This window comes from Oncorhynchus nerka, linkage group LG8, assembly GCF_034236695.1.
Source record: "Oncorhynchus nerka isolate Pitt River linkage group LG8, Oner_Uvic_2.0, whole genome shotgun sequence".
NCBI classification, from domain to species: Eukaryota; Metazoa; Chordata; class Actinopteri; order Salmoniformes; family Salmonidae; genus Oncorhynchus; species Oncorhynchus nerka.
In genome coordinates this window covers 3079177-3101837 of record NC_088403.1, presented here as the reverse complement: position 1 = coordinate 3101837, position 22661 = coordinate 3079177, and the positions used below count along the sequence as shown (strand labels likewise).

The 22661-nt window shown below is 46.5% G+C and overlaps 1 protein-coding gene across 1 annotated transcript in view; it reads right to left on the bottom strand.

Annotated features, from left to right (window-relative positions):
- The window catches only part of ptpro (protein tyrosine phosphatase receptor type O), a 138027-nt gene that overhangs the window by 91859 nt on the left and 23507 nt on the right, over nt 1-22661 (bottom strand). The gene's annotated exons all lie outside the window — the stretch shown is intronic.

Here is a 22661-nt window from a genome sequence, read left to right as displayed (position 1 = left end):
CATTCAGCTATTACCTTCATCTGACAACATAAGAGCCCTTACTCCAGGAATACTGATCTAGGATCAGGTCATAACAGATACCATTCAGCTATTACCTTCATCTGACAACATAAGAGCCCTTACTCCAGGAATACTGATCTAGGATCAGGTCATAACAGATACCATTCAGCTATTACCTTCATCTGACAACATAGGAGCCCTTACTCCAGGAATACTGATCTAGGATCAGGTCATAACAGATACCATTCAGCTATTACCTTCATCTGACAACATAGGAGCCCTTACTCCAGGAATCTAGGATCAGTCTTATTCATTATGATCTAAAAGGCAAAAAGTCATTCCAATATCAGCATTCCTTTTCTGAGAGTCTTTATGAATGTGGTCTTGGTTCTTATTGACCACCGTAGTGGCCTTTAGCTTACTGTCTCTGTAGACGTAGATGTTGAACCCGTCGTATGTGGTTCTTATTGACCACCGTAGTGGCCTTTAGCTTACCGTCTCTGTAGACGTTGAACCCATCGTATGTGGTTCTTATTGACCAGCGTAGTGGCCTTTAGCTTACCGTCTCTGTAGATGTAGACGTTGAACCCATCGTATGTGGTTCTTATTGACCAGCGTAGTGGCCTTTAGCTTACCGTCTCTGTAGATGTAGACGTTGAACCCATCGTATGTGGTTCTTATTGACCAGCGTAGTGGCCTTTAGCTTACCGTCTCTGTAGATGTAGATGTTGAACCCATCGTATGTGGTTCTTATTGACCACCGTAGTGGCCTTTAGCTTACCGTCTCTGTAGATGTAGACGTTGAACCCATCGTATGTGGTTCTTATTGACCAGCGTAGTGGCCTTTAGCTTACCGTCTCTGTAGACGTTGAACCCATCGTATGTGGTTCTTATTGACCACCGTAGTGGCCTTTAGCTTACCGTCTCTGTAGACGTTGAACCCATCGTATGTGGTTCTTATTGACCACCGTAGTGGCCTTTAGCTTACCGTCTCTGTAGACGTTGAACCCATCGTATGTGGTTCTTATTGACCAGCGTAGTGGCCTTTAGCTTACCGTCTCTGTAGATGTAGACGTTGAACCCATCGTATGTGGTTCTTATTGACCAGCGTAGTGGCCTTTAGCTTACCGTCTCTGTAGACGTTGAACCCATCGTATGTGGTTCTTATTGACCAGCGTAGTGGCCTTTAGCTTACCGTCTCTGTAGATGTAGACGTTGAACCCATCGTATGTGGTTCTTATTGACCAGCGTAGTGGCCTTTAGCTTACCGTCTCTGTAGATGTAGATGTTGAACCCATCGTATGTGGTTCTTATTGACCAGCGTAGTGGCCTTTAGCTTACCGTCTCTGTAGATGTGACGTTGAACCCAACGTATGTGGTTCGACCAGCGTGTGGTTCTTATTGACCAGCGTAGTGGCCTTTAGCTTACCGTCTCTGTAGATGTAGACGTTGAACCCATCGTATGTGGTTCTTATTGACCAGCGTAGTGGCCTTTAGCTTACCGTCTCTGTAGATGTAGACGTTGAACCCATCGTATGTGGTTCTTATTGACCAGCGTAGTGGCCTTTAGCTTACCGTCTCTGTAGATGTAGACGTTGAACCCATCGTATGTGGTTCTTATTGACCAGCGTAGTGGCCTTTAGCTTACCGTCTCTGTAGATGTAGACGTTGAACCCATCGTATGTGGTTCTTATTGACCAGCGTAGTGGCCTTTAGCTTACCGTCTCTGTAGATGTAGACGTTGAACCCATCGTATGTGGTTCTTATTGACCAGCGTAGTGGCCTTTAGCTTAACCCATCGTCTCTGTAGGCCTTTAGCTTACCGTCTCTGTAGATGTTGAACCCATCGTATGTGGTTCTTATTGACCAGCGTAGTGGCCTTTAGCTTACCGTCTCTGTAGATGTAGATGTTGAACCCATCGTATGTGGTTCTTATTGACCAGCGTAGTGGCCTTTAGCTTACCGTCTCTGTAGATGTAGACGTTGAACCCATCGTATGTGGTTCTTATTGACCAGCGTAGTGGCCTTTAGCTTACCGTCTCTGTAGATGTAGATGTTGAACCCATCGTATGTGGTTCTTATTGACCAGCGTAGTGGCCTTTAGCTTACCGTCTCTGTAGACGTTGAACCCATCGTATGTGGTTCTTATTGACCAGCGTAGTGGCCTTTAGCTTACCGTCTCTGTAGATGTAGACGTTGAACCCATCGTATGTGGTTCTTATTGACCAGCGTAGTGGCCTTTGGCTCTGTACGTTGTCTCTGTAGATTCTTATTGACCAGTTGAACCCATCGTATGTGGTTCTTATGTGACCAGCGTAGTGGCCTTTAGCTTACCGTCTCTGTAGATGCGTTGAACCCATCGTATGTGGTTCTTATTGACCAGCGTAGTGGCCTTTAGCTTACCGTCTCTGTAGATGTAGACGTTGAACCCATCGTATGTGGTTCTTATTGACCAGCGTAGTGGCCTTTAGCTTACCGTCTCTGTAGATGTAGACGTTGAACCCATCTTATTGACCAGCGTAGTGGCCTTTATGTGGTTCTTATTGACCAGCGTAGTGGCCTTTAGCTTACCGTCTCTGTAGATGTAGACGTTGAACCCATCGTATGTGGTTCTTATTGACCAGCGTAGTGGCCTTTAGCTTACCGTCTCTGTAGATGTTTGAACCCATCGTATGTGGTTCTTATTGACCAGCGTAGTGGCCTTTAGCTTACCGTCTCTGTAGATGTAGACGTTGAACCCATCGTATGTGGTTCTTATTGACCAGCGTAGTGGCCTTTAGCTTACCGTCTCTGTAGATGTAGACGTTGAACCCATCGTATGTGGTTCTTATTGACCAGCGTAGTGGCCTTTAGCTTACCGTCTCTGTAGATGTTGAACCCATCGTATGTGGTTCTTATTGACCAGCGTAGTGGCCTTTAGCTTACCGTCTCTGTAGATGTAGACGTTGAACCCATCGTATGTGGTTCTTATTGACCAGCGTAGTGGCCTTTAGCTTACCGTCTCTGTAGATGTAGACGTTGAACCCATCGTATGTGGTTCTTATTGACCAGCGTAGTGGCCTTTAGCTTACCGTCTCTGTAGATGTAGACGTTGAACCCATCGTATGTGGTTCTTATTGACCAGCGTAGTGGCGTTGAACCCATTTGTGGTTCTTATTGACCAGCGTAGTGGCCTTTAGCTTACCGTCTCTGTAGATGTTTGAACCCATCGTATGTGGTTCTTATTGACCAGCGTAGTGGCCTTTAGCTTACCGTCTCTGTAGATGTAGACGTTGAACCCATCGTATGTGGTTCTTATTGACCAGCGTAGTGGCCTTTAGCTTACCTCTGTAGATGTCTCTGTAGATGTGGCCTTTAGCTTACGTCTGAACCCATCGTATGTGGTTCTTATTGACCAGCGTAGTGGCCTTTAGCTTACCGTCTCTGTAGATGTAGACGTTGAACCCATCGTATGTGGTTCTTATTGACCAGCGTAGTGGCCTTTAGCTTACCGTCTCTGTAGATGTAGACGTTGAACCCATCGTATGTGGTTCTTATTGACCAGCGTAGTGGCCTTTAGCTTACCGTCTCTGTAGATGTAGACGTTGAACCCATCGTATGTGGTTCTTATTGACCAGCGTAGTGGCCTTTAGCTTACCGTCTCTGTAGACGTTGAACCCATCGTATGTGGTTCTTATTGACCAGCGTAGTGGCCTTTAGCTTACCGTCTCTGTAGACGTTGAACCCATCGTATGTGGTTCTTATTGACCAGCGTAGTGGCCTTTAGCTTACCGTCTCTGTAGAGACGTTGAACCCATCGTATGTGGTTCTTATTGACCAGCGTAGTGGCCTTTAGCTTACCGTCTCTGTAGACGTTGAACCCATCGTATGTGGTTCTTATTGACCAGCGTAGTGGCCTTTAGCTTACCGTCTCTGTAGATGTAGACGTTGAACCCATCGTATGTGGTTCTTATTGACCAGCGTAGTGGCCTTTAGCTTACCGTCTCTGTAGATGTAGGCGTTGAACCCATCGTATGTGGTTCTTATTGACCAGCGTAGTGGCCTTTAGCTTACCGTCTCTGTAGATGTAGACGTTGAACCCATCGTATGTGGTTCTTATTGACCAGCGTAGTGGCCTTTAGCTTACCGTCTCTGTAGATGTAGACGTTGAACCCATCGTATGTGGTTCTTATTGACCAGCGTAGTGGCCTTTAGCTTACCGTCTCTGTAGATGTAGACGTTGAACCCATCGTATGTGGTTCTTATTGACCAGCGTAGTGGCCTTTAGCTTACCGTCTCTGTAGATGTAGACGTTGAACCCATCGTATGTGGTTCTTATTGACCAGCGTAGTGGCCTTTAGCTTACCGTCTCTGTAGATGTTTGAACCCATCGTATGTGGTTCTTATTGACCAGCGTAGTGGCCTTTAGCTTACCGTCTCTGTAGATGTAGACGTTGAACCCATCGTATGTGGTTCTTATTGACCAGCGTAGTGGCTTATTGACCAGCGTTTTTAGCTTACCGTCTCTGTAGATGTAGACGTTGAACCCATCGTATGTGGTTCTTATTGACCAGCGTAGTGGCCTTTAGCTTACCGTCTCTGTAGATGTAGACGTTGAACCCATCGTATGTGGTTCTTATTGACCAGCGTAGTGGCCTTTAGCTCTGTAGACCCCATCGTCTCTGGCCTAGACCGTTGAACCCCCATCGTATGTGGTTCTTATTGACCAGCGTAGTGGCCTTTAGCTTACCGTCTCTGATGTAGACGTTGAACCCATCGTATGTGGTTCTTATTGACCAGCGTAGTGGCCTTTAGCTTACCGTCTCTGTAGATGCGTTGAACCCATCGTATGTGGTTCTTATTGACCAGCGTAGTGGCCTTTAGCTTACCGTCTCTGTAGATGTAGACGTTGAACCCATCGTATGTGGTTCTTATTGACCAGCGTAGTGGCCTTTAGCTTACCGTCTCTGTAGATGTAGACGTTGAACCCATCGTATGTGGTTCTTATTGACCAGCGTAGTGGCCTTTAGCTTACCGTCTCTGTAGATGTAGACGTTGAACCCATCGTATGTGGTTCTTATTGACCAGCGTAGTGGCCTTTAGCTTACCGTCTCTGTAGATGTTGAACCCATCGTATGTGGTTCTTATTGACCAGCGTAGTGGCCTTTAGCTTACCGTCTCTGTAGATGTAGAACCCATCGTTGAACCCATCGTATGTGGTTCTTATTGACCAGCGTAGTGGCCTTTAGCTTACCGTCTCTGTAGATGTAGAAACCCATCGTATGTGGTTCTTATTGACCAGCGTAGTGGCCTTTAGCTTACCGTCTCTGTAGATGTTGAACCCATCGTATGTGGTTCTTATTGACCAGCGTAGTGGCCTTTAGTGTCTCTGCCCATCGTATGTGGTTCTTATTGACCAGCGTTGGCCTTTAGCTTACCGTCTCTGTAGATGTAGACGTTGAACCCATCGTATGTGGTTCTTATTGACCAGCGTAGTGGCCTTTAGCTTACCGTCTCTGTAGATGTAGACGTTGAACCCATCGTATGTGGTTCTTATTGACCAGCGTAGTGGCCTTTAGCTTACCGTCTCTGTAGATGTAGACGTTGAACCCATCGTATGTGGTTCTTATTGACCAGCGTAGTGGCCTTTAGCTTACCGTCTCTGTAGATGTAGACGTTGAACCCATCGTATGTGGTTCTTATTGACCAGCGTAGTGGCCTTTAGCTTACCGTCTCTGTAGATGTAGACGTTGAACCCATCGTATGTGGTTCTTATTGACCAGCGTAGTGGCCTTTAGCTTACCGTCTCTGTAGATGTAGACGTTGAACCCATCGTATGTGGTTCTTATTGACCAGCGTAGTGGCCTTTAGCTTACCGTCTCTGTAGATGTAGACGTTGAACCCATCGTATGTGGTTCTTATTGACCAGCGTAGTGGCCTTTAGCTTACCGTCTCTGTAGATGTAGACGTTGAACCCATCGTATGTGGTTCTTATTGACCAGCGTAGTGGCCTTTAGCTTACCGTCTCTGTAGACGTTGAACCCATCGTATGTGGTTCTTATTGACCAGCGTAGTGGCCTTTAGCTTACCGTCTCTGTAGACGTTGAACCCATCGTATGTGGTTCTTATTGACCAGCGTAGTGGCCTTTAGCTTACCGTCTCTGTGATGTAGACGTTGAACCCATCGTATGTGGTTCTTATTGACCAGCGTAGTGGCCTTTAGCTTACCGTCTCTGTAGATGTAGACGTTGAACCCATCGTATGTGGTTCTTATTGACCAGCGTAGTGGCCTTTAGCTTACCGTCTCTGTAGATGTAGACGTTGAACCCATCGTATGTGGTTCTTATTGACCAGCGTAGTGGCCTTTAGCTTACCGTCTCTGTAGATGTAGACGTTGAACCCATCGTATGTGGTTCTTATTGACCAGCGTAGTGGCCTTTAGCTTACCGTCTCTGTAGATGTACGTTGAACCCATCGTATGTGGTTCTTATTGACCAGCGTAGTGGCCTTTAGCTTACCGTCTCTGTAGATGTAGACGTTGAACCCATCGTATGTGGTTCTTATTGACCAGCGTTGAACCCATCTCTGTAGATGTGACGTTGAACCCATCGTATGTGGTTCTTATTGACCAGCGTAGTGGCCTTTAGCTTACCGTCTCTGGCCTTTAGTAGATGTAGACGTTGAACCCATCGTATGTGGTTCTTATTGACCAGCGTAGTGGCCTTTAGCTTACCGTCTCTGTAGATGTAGACGTTGAACCCATCGTATGTGGTTCTTATTGACCAGCGTAGTGGCCTTTAGCTTACCGTCTCTGTAGACGTTGAACCCATCGTATGTGGTTCTTATTGACCAGCGTAGTGGCCTTTAGCTCTGTACCGTCTCTGTAGATGTAGACGTTGAACCCATCGTATGTGGTTCTTATTGACCAGCGTAGTGGCCTTTAGCTTACCGTCTCTGTAGATGTAGACGTTGAACCCATCGTATGTGGTTCTTATTGACCAGCGTAGTGGCCTTTAGCTTACCGTCTCTGTAGATGTAGACGTTGAACCCATCGTATGTGGTTCTTATTGACCAGCGTAGTGGCCTTTAGCTTACCGTCTCTGTAGATGTAGACGTTGAACCCATCGTATGTGGTTCTTATTGACCAGCGTAGTGGCCTTTAGCTTACCGTCTCTGTAGACGTTGAACCCATCGTATGTGGTTCTTATTGACCAGCGTAGTGGCCTTTAGCTTACCGTCTCTGTAGACGTTGAACCCATCGTATGTGGTTCTTATTGACCAGCGTAGTGGCCTTTAGCTTACCGTCTCTGTAGATGTAGACGTTGAACCCATCGTATGTGGTTCTTATTGACCAGCGTAGTGGCCTTTAGCTTACCGTCTCTGTAGATGTAGACGTTGAACCCATCGTATGTGGTTCTTATTGACCAGCGTAGTGGCCTTTAGCTTACCGTCTCTGTAGATGTAGGCGTTGAACCCATCGTATGTGGTTCTTATTGACCAGCGTAGTGGCCTTTAGCTTACCGTCTCTGTAGATGCGTTGAACCCATCGTATGTGGTTCTTATTGACCAGCGTAGTGGCCTTTACCAGCTTACCTTTAGCTTACCGTCTCTGTAGATGTAGACGTTGAACCCATCGTATGTGGTTCTTATTGACCAGCGTAGTGGCCTTTAGCTTACCGTCTCTGTAGATGTAGACGTTGAACCCATCGTATGTGGTTCTTATTGACCAGCGTAGTGGCCTTTAGCTTACCGTCTCTGTAGATGTAGACGTTGAACCCATCGTATGTGGTTCTTATTGACCAGCGTAGTGGCCTTTAGCTTACCGTCTCTGTAGATGTAGACGTTGAACCCATCGTATGTGGTTCTTATTGACCAGCGTAGTGGCCTTTAGCTTACCGTCTCTGTAGATGTAGACGTTGAACCCATCGTATGTGGTTCTTATTGACCAGCGTAGTGGCCTTTGTGTAGACGCTGAACCCATCGTATGTGTCTCTGTAGACGTTGAACCCATCGTATGTGGTTCTTATTGACCAGCGTAGTGGCCTTTAGCTTACCGTCTCTGTAGATGTAGATGTAGAACCCATCGTATGTGGTTCTTATTGACCAGCGTAGTGGCCTTTAGCTTACTGTCTCTGTAGATGTAGACGTTGAACCCATCGTATGTGGTTCTTATTGACCAGCGTAGTGGCCTTTAGCTTCTGTAGACGTTGAACCCATCGTTCTTATTGACTGTGGCCTTTAGCTTACCGTCTCTGTAGACGTTGAACCCATCGTATGTGGTTCTTATTGACCAGCGTAGTGGCCTTTAGCTTACCGTCTCTGTAGACGTTGAACCCATCGTATGTGGTTCTTATTGACCAGCGTAGTGGCCTTTAGCTTACCGTCTCTGTAGACGTTGAACCCATCGTATGTGGTTCTTATTGACCAGCGTCTCTGTAGAGTGGTTGAACCCATCGTATGTGGTTCTTATTGACCAGCGTAGCTTTACCGTCTCTGTAGACGTTGAACCCATCGTATGTGGTTCTTATTGACCAGCGTAGTGGCCTTTAGCTTACCGTCTCTGTAGATGTAGACGTTGAACCCATCGTATGTGGTTCTTATTGACCAGCGTAGTGGCCTTTAGCTTACCGTCTCTGTAGATGTTGAACCCATCGTATGTGGTTCTTATTGACCACCGTAGTGGCCTTTAGCTTACCGTCTCTGTAGATGTAGACGTTGAACCCATCGTATGTGGTTCTTATTGACCAGCGTAGTGGCCTTTAGCTTACCGTCTCTGTAGATGTAGACGTTGAAACCCATCGTATGTGGTTCTTATTGACCAGCGTAGTGGCCTTTAGCTTACCGTCTCTGTAGATGTTGAACCCATCGTATGTGGTTCTTATTGACCAGCGTAGTGGCCTTTAGCTTACCGTCTCTGTAGATGTAGACGTTGAACCCATCGTATGTGGTTCTTATTGACCAGCGTAGTGGCCTTTAGCTTACCGTCTCTGTAGATGTAGACGTTGAACCCATCGTATGTGGTTCTTATTGACCAGCGTAGTGGCCTTTAGCTTACCGTCTCTGTAGATGTAGACGTTGAACCCATCGTATGTGGTTCTTATTGACCAGCGTAGTGGCCTTTAGCTTACCGTCTCTGTAGACGTTGAACCCATCGTATGTGGTTCTTATTGACCAGCGTAGTGGCCTTTAGCTTACCGTCTCTGTAGATGTAGATGTAGAACCCATCGTATGTGGTTCTTATTGACCAGCGTAGTGGCCTTTAGCTTACGTTGAACCCATCGTATGTCTCTGTAGATGTCTCTGTAGATGTTGTTGAACCCATCGTATGTGGTTCTTATTGACCAGCGTAGTGGCCTTTAGCTTACTGTCTCTGTAGATGTAGACGTTGAACCCATCGTATGTGGTTCTTATTGACCAGCGTAGTGGCCTTTAGCTTACCGTCTCTGTAGACGTTGAACCCATCGTATGTGGTTCTTATTGACCAGCGTAGTGGCCTTTAGCTTACCGTCTCTGTAGACGTTGAACCCATCGTATGTGGTTCTTATTGACCAGCGTAGTGGCCTTTAGCTTACCGTCTCTGTAGATGTTGAACCCATCGTATGTGGTTCGTTGAACCCATCGTATGTGGTTCTTATTGACCAGCGTAGTGGCCTTTAGCTTACCGTCTCTGTAGATGTAGACGTTGAACCCATCGTATGTGGTTCTTATTGACCAGCGTAGTGGCCTTTAGCTTACCGTCTCTGTAGATGTAGACGTTGAACCCATCGTATGTGGTTCTTATTGACCAGCGTAGTGGCCTTTAGCTTACCGTCTCTGTAGATGTAGACGTTGAACCCATCGTATGTGGTTCTTATTGACCAGCGTAGTGGCCTTTCTGTAGCGTTGAACCCATCGTCTTATTGACTGTAGATGTAGACGTTGAACCCATCGTATGTGGTTCTTATTGACCAGCGTAGTGGCCTTTAGCTTACCGTCTCTGTAGATGTTGAACCCATCGTATGTGGTTCTTATTGACCACCGTAGTGGCCTTTAGCTTACCGTCTCTGTAGATGTAGACGTTGAACCCATCGTATGTGGTTCTTATTGACCAGCGTAGTGGCCTTTACCGTCTCTGTAGATGTAGACGTCCCATCTGTAGATGTGGCCTTTAGCTTAGTCTCTGTAGACGTTGAACCCATCGTATGTGGTTCTTATTGACCAGCGTAGTGGCCTTTAGCTTACCGTCTCTGTAGATGTAGACGTTGAACCCATCGTATGTGGTTCTTATTGACCAGCGTAGTGGCCTTTAGCTTACCGTCTCTGTAGATGTAGACGTTGAACCCATCGTATGTGGTTCTTATTGACCAGCGTAGTGGCCTTTAGCTTACCGTCTCTGTAGATGTAGACGTTGAACCCATCGTATGTGGTTCTTATTGACCAGCGTAGTGGCCTTTAGCTTACCGTCTCTGATAGACGTTGAACCCATCGTATGTGGTTCTTATTGACCAGCGTAGTGGCCTTTAGCTTACCGTCTCTGTAGATGTAGACGTTGAACCCATCGTATGTGGTTCTTATTGACCAGCGTAGTGGCCTTTAGCTTACCGTCTCTGTAGATCGTATGTGGTTCTTATTGACGTTGAACCCATCGTATGTGGTTCTTATTGACCAGCGTAGTGGCCTTTAGCTTACCGTCTCTGTAGACGTTGAACCCATCGTATGTGGTTCTTATTGACCAGCGTAGTGGCCTTTAGCTTACCGTCTCTGTAGATGTAGACGTTGAACCCATCGTATGTGGTTCTTATTGACCAGCGTAGTGGCCTTTAGCTTACCGTCTCTGTAGATGTAGACGTTGAACCCATCGTATGTGGTTCTTATTGACCAGCGTAGTGGCCTTTAGCTTACCGTCTCTGTAGATGTAGACGTTGAACCCATCGTATGTGGTTCTTATTGACCAGCGTAGTGGCCTTTAGCTTACCGTCTCTGTAGACGTTGAACCCATCGTATGTGGTTCTTATTGACCAGCGTAGTGGCCTTTAGCTTACCGTCTCTGTAGATGTAGAACCCATCGTATGAACCCAGCGTAGTGGCCTTTAGTTCTTATGTGACCAACCCATCGTATGTGGTTCTTATTGACCAGTCTCTTAGCTAGATGTAGATGTTGAACCCATCGTATGTGGTTCTTATTGACCAGCGTAGTGGCCTTTAGCTTACCGTCTCTGTAGATGTTGAACCCATCGTATGTGGTTCTTATTGACCAGCGTAGTGGCCTTTAGCTTACCGTCTCTGTAGACGTTGAACCCATCGTATGTGGTTCTTATTGACCAGCGTAGTGGCCTTTAGCTTACCGTCTCTGTAGACGTTGAACCCATCGTATGTGGTTCTTATTGACCAGCGTAGTGGCCTTTAGCTTACCGTCTCTGTAGATGCGTTGAACCCATCGTATGTGGTTCTTATTGACCAGCGTAGTGGCCTTTAGCTTACCGTCTCTGTAGATGTGGCCTTTAGACGTTGAACCCCCATCGTATGTGGTTCTTATTGACCAGCGTAGTGGCCTTTAGCTTACCGTCTCTGTAGATGCGTTGAACCCATCGTATGTGGTTCTTATTGACCAGCGTAGTGGCCTTTAGCTTACCGTCTCTGTAGACGTTGAACCCATCGTATGTGGTTCTTATTGACCAGCGTAGTGGCCTTTAGCTTACCGTCTCTGTAGATGTAGACGTTGAACCCATCGTATGTGGTTCTTATTGACCAGCGTAGTGGCCTTTAGCTTACCGTCTCTGTAGATGTAGAACCCATCGTATGTGGTTCTTATTGACCAGCGTAGTGGCCTTTAGCTTACCGTCTCTGTAGACGTTGAACCCATCGTATGTGGTTCTTATTGACCAGCGTAGTGGCCTTTTCTTAGACCACCATCTCTGTAGATGTAGACGTTGAACCCATCGTATGTGGTTCTTATTGACCAGCGTAGTGGCCTTTAGCTTACCGTCTCTGTAGATGTAGATGTTGAACCCATCGTATGTGGTTCTTATTGACCAGCGTAGTGGCCTTTAGCTTACCGTCTCTGTAGATGTAGACGTTGAACCCATCGTATGTGGTTCTTATTGACCAGCGTAGTGGCCTTTAGCTTACCGTCTCTGTAGATGTAGACGTTGAACCCATCGTATGTGGTTCTTATTGACCAGCGTAGTGGCCTTTAGCTTACCGTCTGTAGATGTAGACCGTCTCTGTAGATGTAGATGTCTCTGTAGAAACCCATCGTATGTGGTTCTTATTGACCAGCGTAGTGGCCTTTAGCTCTCTGTAGATGTAGATGTTGTCTATGTGGTTCTTATTGACCAGCGTAGTGGCCTTTAGCTTACCATCTCTGTAGATGTAGACGTAGATGTAGACGTTTGAACCCATCGTATGTGGTTCTTATTGACCAGCGTAGTGGCCTTTAGCTTACCGTCTCTGTAGATGTAGACGTTGAACCCATCGTATGTGGTTCTTATTGACCAGCGTAGTGGCCTTTAGCTTACCGTCTCTGTAGATGTAGACGTTGAACCCATCGTATGTGGTTCTTATTGACCAGCGTAGTGGCCTTTAGCTTACCGTCTCTGTAGACGTTGAACCCATCGTATGTGGTTCTTATTGACCAGCGTAGTGGCCTTTAGCTTACCGTCTCTGTAGACGTTGAACCCATCGTATGTGGTTCTTATTGACCAGCGTAGTGGCCTTTAGCTTACCGTCTCTGTAGACGTTGAACCCATCGTATGTGGTTCTTATTGACCAGCGTAGTGGCCTTTAGCTTACCGTCTCTGTAGATGTAGACGTTGAACCCATCGTATGTGGTTCTTATTGACCAGCGTAGTGGCCTTTAGCTTACCGTCTCTGTAGATGTAGAACCCATCGTATGTGGTTCTTATTGACCAGCGTAGTGGCCTTTAGCTTACCGTCTCTGTAGATGTAGACGTTGAACCCATCGTATGTGGTTCTTATTGACCAGCGTAGTGGCCTTTAGCTTACCGTCTCTGTAGATGTAGACGTTGAACCCATCGTATGTGGTTCTTATTGACCAGCGTAGTGGCCTTTAGCTTACCGTCTCTGTAGACGTTGAACCCATCGTATGTGGTTCTTATTGACCAGCGTAGTGGCCTTTAGCTTACCATCTCTGTAGATGTAGACGTTGAACCCATCGTATGTGGTTCTTATTGACCAGCGTAGTGGCCTTTAGCTTACCGTCTCTGTAGATGTAGATGTTGAACCCATCGTATGTGGTTCTTATTGACCAGCGTAGTGGCCTTTAGCTTACCGTCTCTGTAGATGTTGAACCCATCGTATGTGGTTCTTATTGACCAGCCAGTCTCTGTAGTGGCCTTTTGACCAGCTTACCGTCTCTGTAGATGTAGACGTTGAACCCATCGTATGTGGTTCTTATTGACCAGCGTAGTGGCCTTTAGCTTACCGTCTCTGTAGACGTTGAACCCATCGTATGTGGTTCTTATTGACCAGCGTAGTGGCCTTTAGCTTACCGTCTCTGTAGATGTAGACGTTGAACCCATCGTATGTGGTTCTTATTGACCAGCGTAGTGGCCTTTAGCTCTGTAGATGTAGACGTCCCATCTGTTCTTAGATGTGGCCTTTAGCTTAGAGATGTAGATGTTGAACCCATCGTATGTGGTTCTTATTGACCAGCGTAGTGGCCTTTAGCTTACCGTCTCTGTAGATGTAGATTGACCAGCATTTAGCTTACCGTCTCTGTAGACGTGGTTCTGTGGTTCTTATGACCAGCGTAGTGGCCTTTAGCTTACCGTCTCTGTAGATGTAGACGTTGAACCCATCGTATGTGGTTCTTATTGACCAGCGTAGTGGCCTTTAGCTTACCGTCTCTGTAGATGTAGACGTTGAACCCATCGTATGTGGTTCTTATTGACCAGCGTAGTGGCCTTTAGCTTACCGTCTCTGTAGATGTAGACGTTGAACCCATCGTATGTGGTTCTTATTGACCAGCGTAGTGGCCTTTAGCTTACCGTCTCTGTAGATGTAGACGTTGAACCCATCGTATGTGGTTCTTATTGACCAGCGTAGTGGCCTTTAGCTTACCGTCTCTGTAGATGTAGACGTTGAACCCATCGTATGTGGTTCTTATTGACCAGCGTAGTGGCCTTTAGCTTACCGTCTCTGTAGACGTTGAACCCATCGTATGTGGTTCTTATTGACCAGCGTAGTGGCCTTTAGCTTACCGTCTCTGTAGACGTTGAACCCATCGTATGTGGTTCTTATTGACCAGCGTAGTGGCCTTTAGCTTACCGTCTCTGTAGACGTTGAACCCATCGTATGTGGTTCTTATTGACCAGCGTAGTGGCCTTTAGCTTACCGTCTCTGTAGATGTAGACGTTGAACCCATCGTATGTGGTTCTTATTGACCAGCGTCTCTGTAGATGTTGAACCCATCGTATGTGGTTCTTTTGACCAGCGTAGTGGCCTTTAGCTCTGTAGACGTTGAACCCATCGTATGTGGTTCTTATTGACCAGCGTAGTGGCCTTTAGCTTACCGTCTCTGTAGATGTAGACGTTGAACCCATCGTATGTGGTTCTTATTGACCAGCGTAGTGGCCTTTAGCTTACCGTCTCTGTAGATGTAGACGTTGAACCCATCGTATGTGGTTCTTATTGACCAGCGTAGTGGCCTTTAGCTTACCGTCTCTGTAGATGTAGTTGAACCCATCGTATGTGGTTCTTATTGACCAGCGTAGTGGCCTTTAGCTTACCATCTCTGTAGATGTAGACGTTGAACCCATCGTATGTGGTTCTTATTGACCAGCGTAGTGGCCTTTAGCTTACCGTCTCTGTAGATGTAGATGTTGAACCCATCGTATGTGGTTCTTATTGACCAGCGTAGTGGCCTTTAGCTTACCGTCTCTGTAGATGTAGACGTTGAACCCATCGTATGTGGTTCTTATTGACCAGCGTAGTGGCCTTTAGCTTACCGTCTCTGTAGATGTAGAACCCATCGTATGTGGTTCTTATTGACCAGCGTAGTGGCCTTTAGCTTACCGTCTCTGTAGAGACGTTGAACCCATCGTATGTGGTTCTTATTGACCAGCGTAGTGGCCTTTAGTGGCCTTTAGCTTACCCATCTCTGTAGATGTGGCCTTTAGCTTACGTTGAACCCATCGTATGTGGTTCTTATTGACCAGCGTAGTGGCCTTTAGCTTACCGTCTCTGTAGATGTAGACGTTGAACCCATCGTATGTGGTTCTTATTGACCAGCGTAGTGGCCTTTAGTCTCTGTAGATGTAGAAACCCATCGTCTTATTGACCAGCGTAGTGGCCTTTAGCTTACCGTCCCATCTGACCAGCGTGTAGATGGTTCTTATTGACTAGGCTTTAGCTGTAGACGTTGAACCCATCGTATGTGGTTCTTATTGACCAGCGTAGTGGCCTTTAGCTTACCGTCTCTGTAGATGTAGACGTTGAACCCATCGTATGTGGTTCTTATTGACCAGCGTAGTGGCCTTTAGCTTACCGTCTCTGTAGACGTTGAACCCATCGTATGTGGTTCTTATTGACCAGCGTAGTGGCCTTTAGCTTACCGTCTCTGTAGATGTAGACGTTGAACCCATCGTATGTGGTTCTTATTGACCAGCGTAGTGGCCTTTAGTGGCCTCTCTGTAGATGTAGACGTTGAACCCATCGTATGTGGTTCTTATTGACCAGCGTAGATGTCTGTAGACGTTGAACCCATCGTATGTGGTTCTTATTGACCAGCGTAGTGGCCTTTAGCTTACCGTCTCTGTAGACGTTGAACCCATCGTATGTGGTTCTTATTGACCAGCGTAGTGGCCTTTAGCTTACCGTCTCTGTAGATGTAGACGTTGAACCCATCGTATGTGGTTCTTATTGACCAGCGTAGTGGCCTTTAGCTTACCGTCTCTGTAGATGTAGACGTTGAACCCATCGTATGTGGTTCTTATTGACCAGCGTAGTGGCCTTTAGCTTACCGTCTCTGTAGATGTAGATGTTGAACCCATCGTATGTGGTTCTTATTGACCAGCGTAGTGGCCTTTAGCTTACCGTCTCTGTAGATGTAGACGTTGAACCCATCTTATTGACCAGCGTAGTGGCCTTTAGCTGTCTCTGTTCTTTGAACCCATCGTATGTGGTTCTTATTGACCAGCGTAGTGGCCTTTAGCTTACCGTCTCTGTAGATGTAGACGTTGAACCCATCGTATGTGGTTCTTATTGACCAGCGTAGTGGCCTTTAGCTTACCGTCTCTGTAGATGTAGACGTTGAACCCATCGTATGTGGTTCTTATTGACCAGCGTAGTGGCCTTTAGCTTACCGTCTCTGTAGACGTTGAACCCATCGTATGTGGTTCTTATTGACCAGCGTAGTGGCCTTTAGCTTACCGTCTCTGTAGATGTAGACGTTGAACCCATCGTATGTGGTTCTTATTGACCAGCGTAGTGGCCTTTAGCTCTACCGTCTCTGTAGATGTAGACGTTGAACCCATCGTATGTGGTTCTTATTGACCAGCGTAGTGGCCTTTAGCTTACCGTCTCTGTAGACGTTGAACCCATCGTATGTGGTTCTTATTGACCAGCGTAGTGGCCTTTAGCTTACCGTCTCTGTAGACGTTGAACCCATCGTATGTGGTTCTTATTGACCAGCGTAGTGGCCTTTAGCTTACCGTCTCTGTAGATGTAGACGTTGAACCCATCGTATGTGGTTCTTATTGACCAGCGTAGTGGCCTTTAGCTTACCATCTCTGTAGACGTTGAACCCATCGGATGTGGTTCTTATTGACCAGCGTAGTGGCCTTTAGCTTACCGTCTCTGTAGATGTAGACGTTGAACCCATCGTATGTGGTTCTTATTGACCAGCGTAGTGGCCTTTAGCTTACCGTCTCTGTAGATGTAGACGTTGAACCCATCGTATGTGGTTCTTATTGACCAGCGTAGTGGCCTTTAGCTTACCTCTGTCTCTGTTGACCAGCGTAGTGGCCTTTGCTTACCGTCTCTGTAGACGTTGAACCCATCGTATGTGGTTCTTATTGACCAGCGTAGTGGCCTTTAGCTTACCATCTCTGTAGATGTAGACGTTGAACCCATCGTATGTGGTTCTTATTGACCAGCGTAGTGGCCTTTAGCTTACCGTCTCTGTAGATGTAGATGTTGAACCCATCGTATGTGGTTCTTATTGACCAGCGTAGTGGCCTTTAGCTTACCGTCTCTGTAGATGTAGATGTTGAACCCATCGTATGTGGTTCTTATTGACCAGCGTAGTGGCCTTTAGCTTACCGTCTCTGTAGATGTAGACGTTGAACCCATCGTATGTGGTTCTTATTGACCAGCGTAGTGGCCTTTAGCTTACCGTCTCTGTAGATGTTGAACCCATCGTATGTGGTTCTTATTGACCAGCGTAGTGGCCTTTAGCTTACCGTCTCTGTAGACGTTGAACCCATCGTATGTGGTTCTTATTGACCAGCGTAGTGGCCTTTAGCTTACCGTCTCTGTAGATGTAGACGTTGAACCCATCGTATGTGGTTCTTATTGACCAGCGTAGTGGCCTTTAGCTTACCGTCTCTGTAGATGTAGTTGAACCCATCGTATGTGGTTCTTATTGACCAGCGTAGTGGCCTTTAGCTTACCGTCTCTGCAGATGTAGACGTTGAACCCATCGTATGTGGTTCTTATTGACCAGCGTAGTGGCCTTTAGCTTACCGTCTCTGTAGATGTAGACGTTGAACCCATCGTATGTGGTTCTTATTGACCAGCGTAGTGGCCTTTAGCTTACCGTCTCTGTAGATGTAGACGTTGAACCCATCGTATGTGGTTCTTATTGACCAGCGTAGTGGCCTTTAGCTTACCGTCTCTGTAGACGTTGAACCCATCGTATGTGGTTCTTATTGACCAGCGTAGTGGCCTTTAGCTTACCGTCTCTGTAGATGTAGACGTTGAACCCATCGTATGTGGTTCTTATTGACCAGCGTAGTGGCCTTTAGCTTACCGTCTCTGTAGATGTTGAACCCATCGTATGTGGTTCTTATTGACCAGCGTAGTGGCCTTTAGCTTACCGTCTCTGTAGACGTTGAACCCATCGTATGTGGTTCTTATTGACCAGCGTAGTGGCCTTTAGCTTACCGTCTCTGTAGATGCGTTGAACCATCGTATGTGGTTCTTATTGACCAGCGTAGTGGCCTTTAGCTTACCGTCTCTGTAGATGTAGACGTTGAACCCATCGTATGTGGTTCTTATTGACCAGCGTAGTGGCCTTTAGCTTACCGTCTCTGTAGATGTAGACGTTGAACCCATCGTATGTGGTTCTTATTGACCAGCGTAGTGGCCTTTAGCTTACCGTCTCTGTAGATGTTGAACCCATCGTATGTGGTTCTTATTGACCAGCGTAGTGGCCTTTTGAGCGTAGTGGCCTTTAGCTTACCGTCTCTGTAGATGTTGAACCCATCGTATGTGGTTCTTATTGACCAGCGTAGTGGCCTTTAGCTTACCGTCTCTGTAGATGTAGACGTTGAACCCATCGTATGTGGTTCTTATTGACCAGCGTAGTGGCCTTTAGCTTACCGTCTCTGTAGACGTTGAACCCATCGTATGTGGTTCTTATTGACCAGCGTAGTGGCCTTTAGCTTACCGTCTCTGTAGATGTTGAACCCATCGTATGTGGTTCTTATTGACCAGCGTAGTGGCCTTTAGCTTACCGTCTCTGTAGATGTAGACGTTGAACCCATCGTATGTGGTTCTTATTGACCAGCGTAGTGGCCTTTAGCTTACCGTCTCTGTAGACGTTGAACCCATCGTATGTGGTTCTTATTGACCAGCGTAGTGGCCTTTAGCTTACCGTCTCTGTAGATGTAGAACCCATCGTATGTGGTTCTTATTGACCAGCGTAGTGGCCTTTAGCTTACCGTCTCTGTAGACGTTGAACCCATCGTATGTGGTTCTTATTGACCAGCGTAGTGGCCTTTAGCTTACCATCTCTGTAGATGTAGACGTTGAACCCATCGTATGTGGTTCTTATTGACCAGCGTAGTGGCCTTTAGCTTACCGTCTCTGTAGATGTAGACGTTGAACCCATCGTATGTGGTTCTTATTGACCAGCGTAGTGGCCTTTAGCTCGTACCGTCTCTGTAGACGTTGAACCCATCGTATGTGGTTCTTATTGACCAGCGTAGTGGCCTTTAGCTTACCGTCTCTGTAGACGTTGAACCCATCGTATGTGGTTCTTATTGACCAGCGTAGTGGCCTTTAGCTTACCGTCTCTGTAGATGTAGACGTTGAACCCATCGTATGTGGTTCTTATTGACCAGCGTAGTGGCCTTTAGCTTACCGTCTCTGTAGACGTTGAACCCATCGTATGTGGTTCTTATTGACCAGCGTAGTGGCCTTTAGCTTACCGTCTCTGTAGACGTTGAACCCATCGTATGTGGTTCTTATTGACCAGCGTAGTGGCCTTTAGCTTACCGTCTCTGTAGATGTAGACGTTGAACCCATCGTATGTGGTTCTTATTGACCAGCGTAGTGGCCTTTAGCTTACCGTCTCTGTAGATGTAGACGTTGAACCCATCGTATGTGGTTCTTATTGACCAGCGTAGTGGCCTTTAGCTTACCGTCTCTGTAGATGTAGACGTTGAACCCATCGTATGTGGTTCTTACTGACCAGCGTAGTGGCCTTTAGCTTACCGTCTCTGTAGACGTTGAACCCATCGTATGTGGTTCTTATTGACCAGCGTAGTGGCCTTTAGCTTACCGTCTCTGTAGATGTAGACGTTGAACCCATCGTATGTGGTTCTTATTGACCAGCGTAGTGGCCTTTAGCTTACCGTCTCTTTAGATGTAGACGTTGAACCCATCGTATGTGGTTCTTATTGACCAGCGTAGTGGCCTTTAGCTTACCGTCTCTGTAGACGTTGAACCCATCGTATGTGGTTCTTATTGACCAGCGTAGTGGCCTTTAGCTTACCGTCTCTGTAGATGTAGATGTTGAACCCATCGTATGTGGTTCTTATTGACCAGCGTAGTGGCCTTTAGCTTACCGTCTCTGTAGATGTAGATGTTGAACCCATCGTATGTGGTTCTTATTGACCAGCGTAGTGGCCTTTAGCTTACCGTCTCTGTAGATGTAGACGTTGAACCCATCGTATGTGGTTCTTATTGACCACCGTAGTGGCCTTTAGCTTACCGTCTCTGTAGATGTAGACGTTGAACCCATCGTATGTGGTTCTTATTGACCAGCGTAGTGGCCTTTAGCTTACCGTCTCTGTAGACGTTGAACCCATCGTATGTGGTTCTTATTGACCAGCATAGTGGCCTTTAGCTTACCGTCTCTGTAGACGTTGAACCCATCGTATGTGGTTCTTATTGACCAGCGTAGTGGCCTTTAGCTTACCGTCTCTGTAGACGTTGAACCCATCGTATGTGGTTCTTATTGACCAGCGTAGTGGCCTTTAGCTTACCGTCTCTGTAGATGTAGACGTTGAACCCATCGTATGTGGTTCTTATTGACCAGCGTAGTGGCCTTTAGCTTACCGTCTCTTTAGATGTAGACGTTGAACCCATCGTATGTGGTTCTTATTGACCAGCGTAGTGGCCTTTAGCTTACCGTCTCTGTAGACGTTGAACCCATCGTATGTGGTTCTTATTGACCAGCGTAGTGGCCTTTAGCTTACCGTCTCTGTAGATGTAGATGTTGAACCCATCGTATGTGGTTCTTATTGACCAGCGTAGTGGCCTTTAGCTTACCGTCTCTGTAGACGTTGAACCCATCGTATGTGGTTCTTATTGACCAGCGTAGTGGCCTTTAGCTTACCATCTCTGTAGATGTAGACGTTGAACCCATCGTATGTGGTTCTTATTGACCAGCGTAGTGGCCTTTAGCTTACCGTCTCTGTAGATGTAGACGTTGAACCCATCGTATGTGGTTCTTATTGACCAGCGTAGTGGCCTTTAGCTTACCGTCTCTGTAGATGTAGACGTTGAACCCATCGTATGTGGTTCTTATTGACCAGCGTAGTGGCCTTTAGCTTACCGTCTCTGTAGATGTTGAACCCATCGTATGTGGTTCTTATTGACCACCGTAGTGGCCTTTAGCTTACCGTCTCTGTAGATGTAGACGTTGAACCCATCGTATGTGGTTCTTATTGACCAGCGTAGTGGCCTTTAGCTTACCGTCTCTGTAGATGTAGACGTTGAACCCATCGTATGTGGTTCTTATTGACCAGCGTAGTGGCCTTTAGCTTACCGTCTCTGTAGACGTTGAACCCATCGTATGTGGTTCTTATTGACCAGCGTAGTGGCCTTTAGCTTACCGTCTCTGTAGATGTAGACGTTGAACCCATCGTATGTGGTTCTTATTGACCAGCGTAGTGGCCTTTAGCTTACCGTCTCTTTAGATGTAGACGTTGAACCCATCGTATGTGGTTCTTATTGACCAGCGTAGTGGCCTTTAGCTTACCGTCTCTGTAGACGTTGAACCCATCGTATGTGGTTCTTATTGACCAGCGTAGTGGCCTTTAGCTTACCGTCTCTGTAGATGTAGATGTTGAACCCATCGTATGTGGTTCTTATTGACCAGCGTAGTGGCCTTTAGCTTACCGTCTCTGTAGATGTAGATGTTGAACCCATCGTATGTGGTTCTTATTGACCAGCGTAGTGGCCTTTAGCTTACCGTCTCTGTAGATGTAGACGTTGAACCCATCGTATGTGGTTCTTATTGACCAGCGTAGTGGCCTTTAGCTTACCGTCTCTGTAGATGTAGACGTTGAACCCATCGTATGTGGTTCTTATTGACCAGCGTAGTGGCCTTTAGCTTACCGTCTCTGTAGACGTTGAACCCATCGTATGTGGTTCTTATTGACCAGCGTAGTGGCCTTTAGCTTACCGTCTCTGTAGATGTAGACGTTGAACCCATCGTATGTGGTTCTTATTGACCAGCGTAGTGGCCTTTAGCTTACCGTCTCTTTAGATGTAGACGTTGAACCCATCGTATGTGGTTCTTATTGACCAGCGTAGTGGCCTTTAGCTTACCGTCTCTGTAGACGTTGAACCCATCGTATGTGGTTCTTATTGACCAGCGTAGTGGCCTTTAGCTTACCGTCTCTGTAGATGTAGATGTTGAACCCATCGTATGTGGTTCTTATTGACCAGCGTAGTGGCCTTTAGCTTACCGTCTCTGTAGATGTAGATGTTGAACCCATCGTATGTGGTTCTTATTGACCAGCGTAGTGGCCTTTAGCTTACCGTCTCTGTAGATGTAGACGTTGAACCCATCGTATGTGGTTCTTATTGACCACCGTAGTGGCCTTTAGCTTACCGTCTCTGTAGATGTAGACGTTGAACCCATCGTATGTGGTTCTTATTGACCAGCGTAGTGGCCTTTAGCTTACCGTCTCTTTAGATGTAGACGTTGAACCCATCGTATGTGGTTCTTATTGACCAGCGTAGTTTTAGCTTACCGTCTCTGTAGACGATGAACCCATCGTATGTGTATCTTATTGACCAGCGTAGTGGCCTTTAGCTTACCGTCTCTGTAGATGTAGATGTTGAACCCATCGTATGTGGTTCTTATTGACCAGCGTAGTGGCCTTTAGCTTACCGTCTCTGTAGATGTAGATGTTGAACCCATCGTATGTGGTTCTTATTGACCAGCGTAGTGGCCTTTAGCTTACCGTCTCTGTAGATGTAGACGTTGAACCCATCGTATGTGG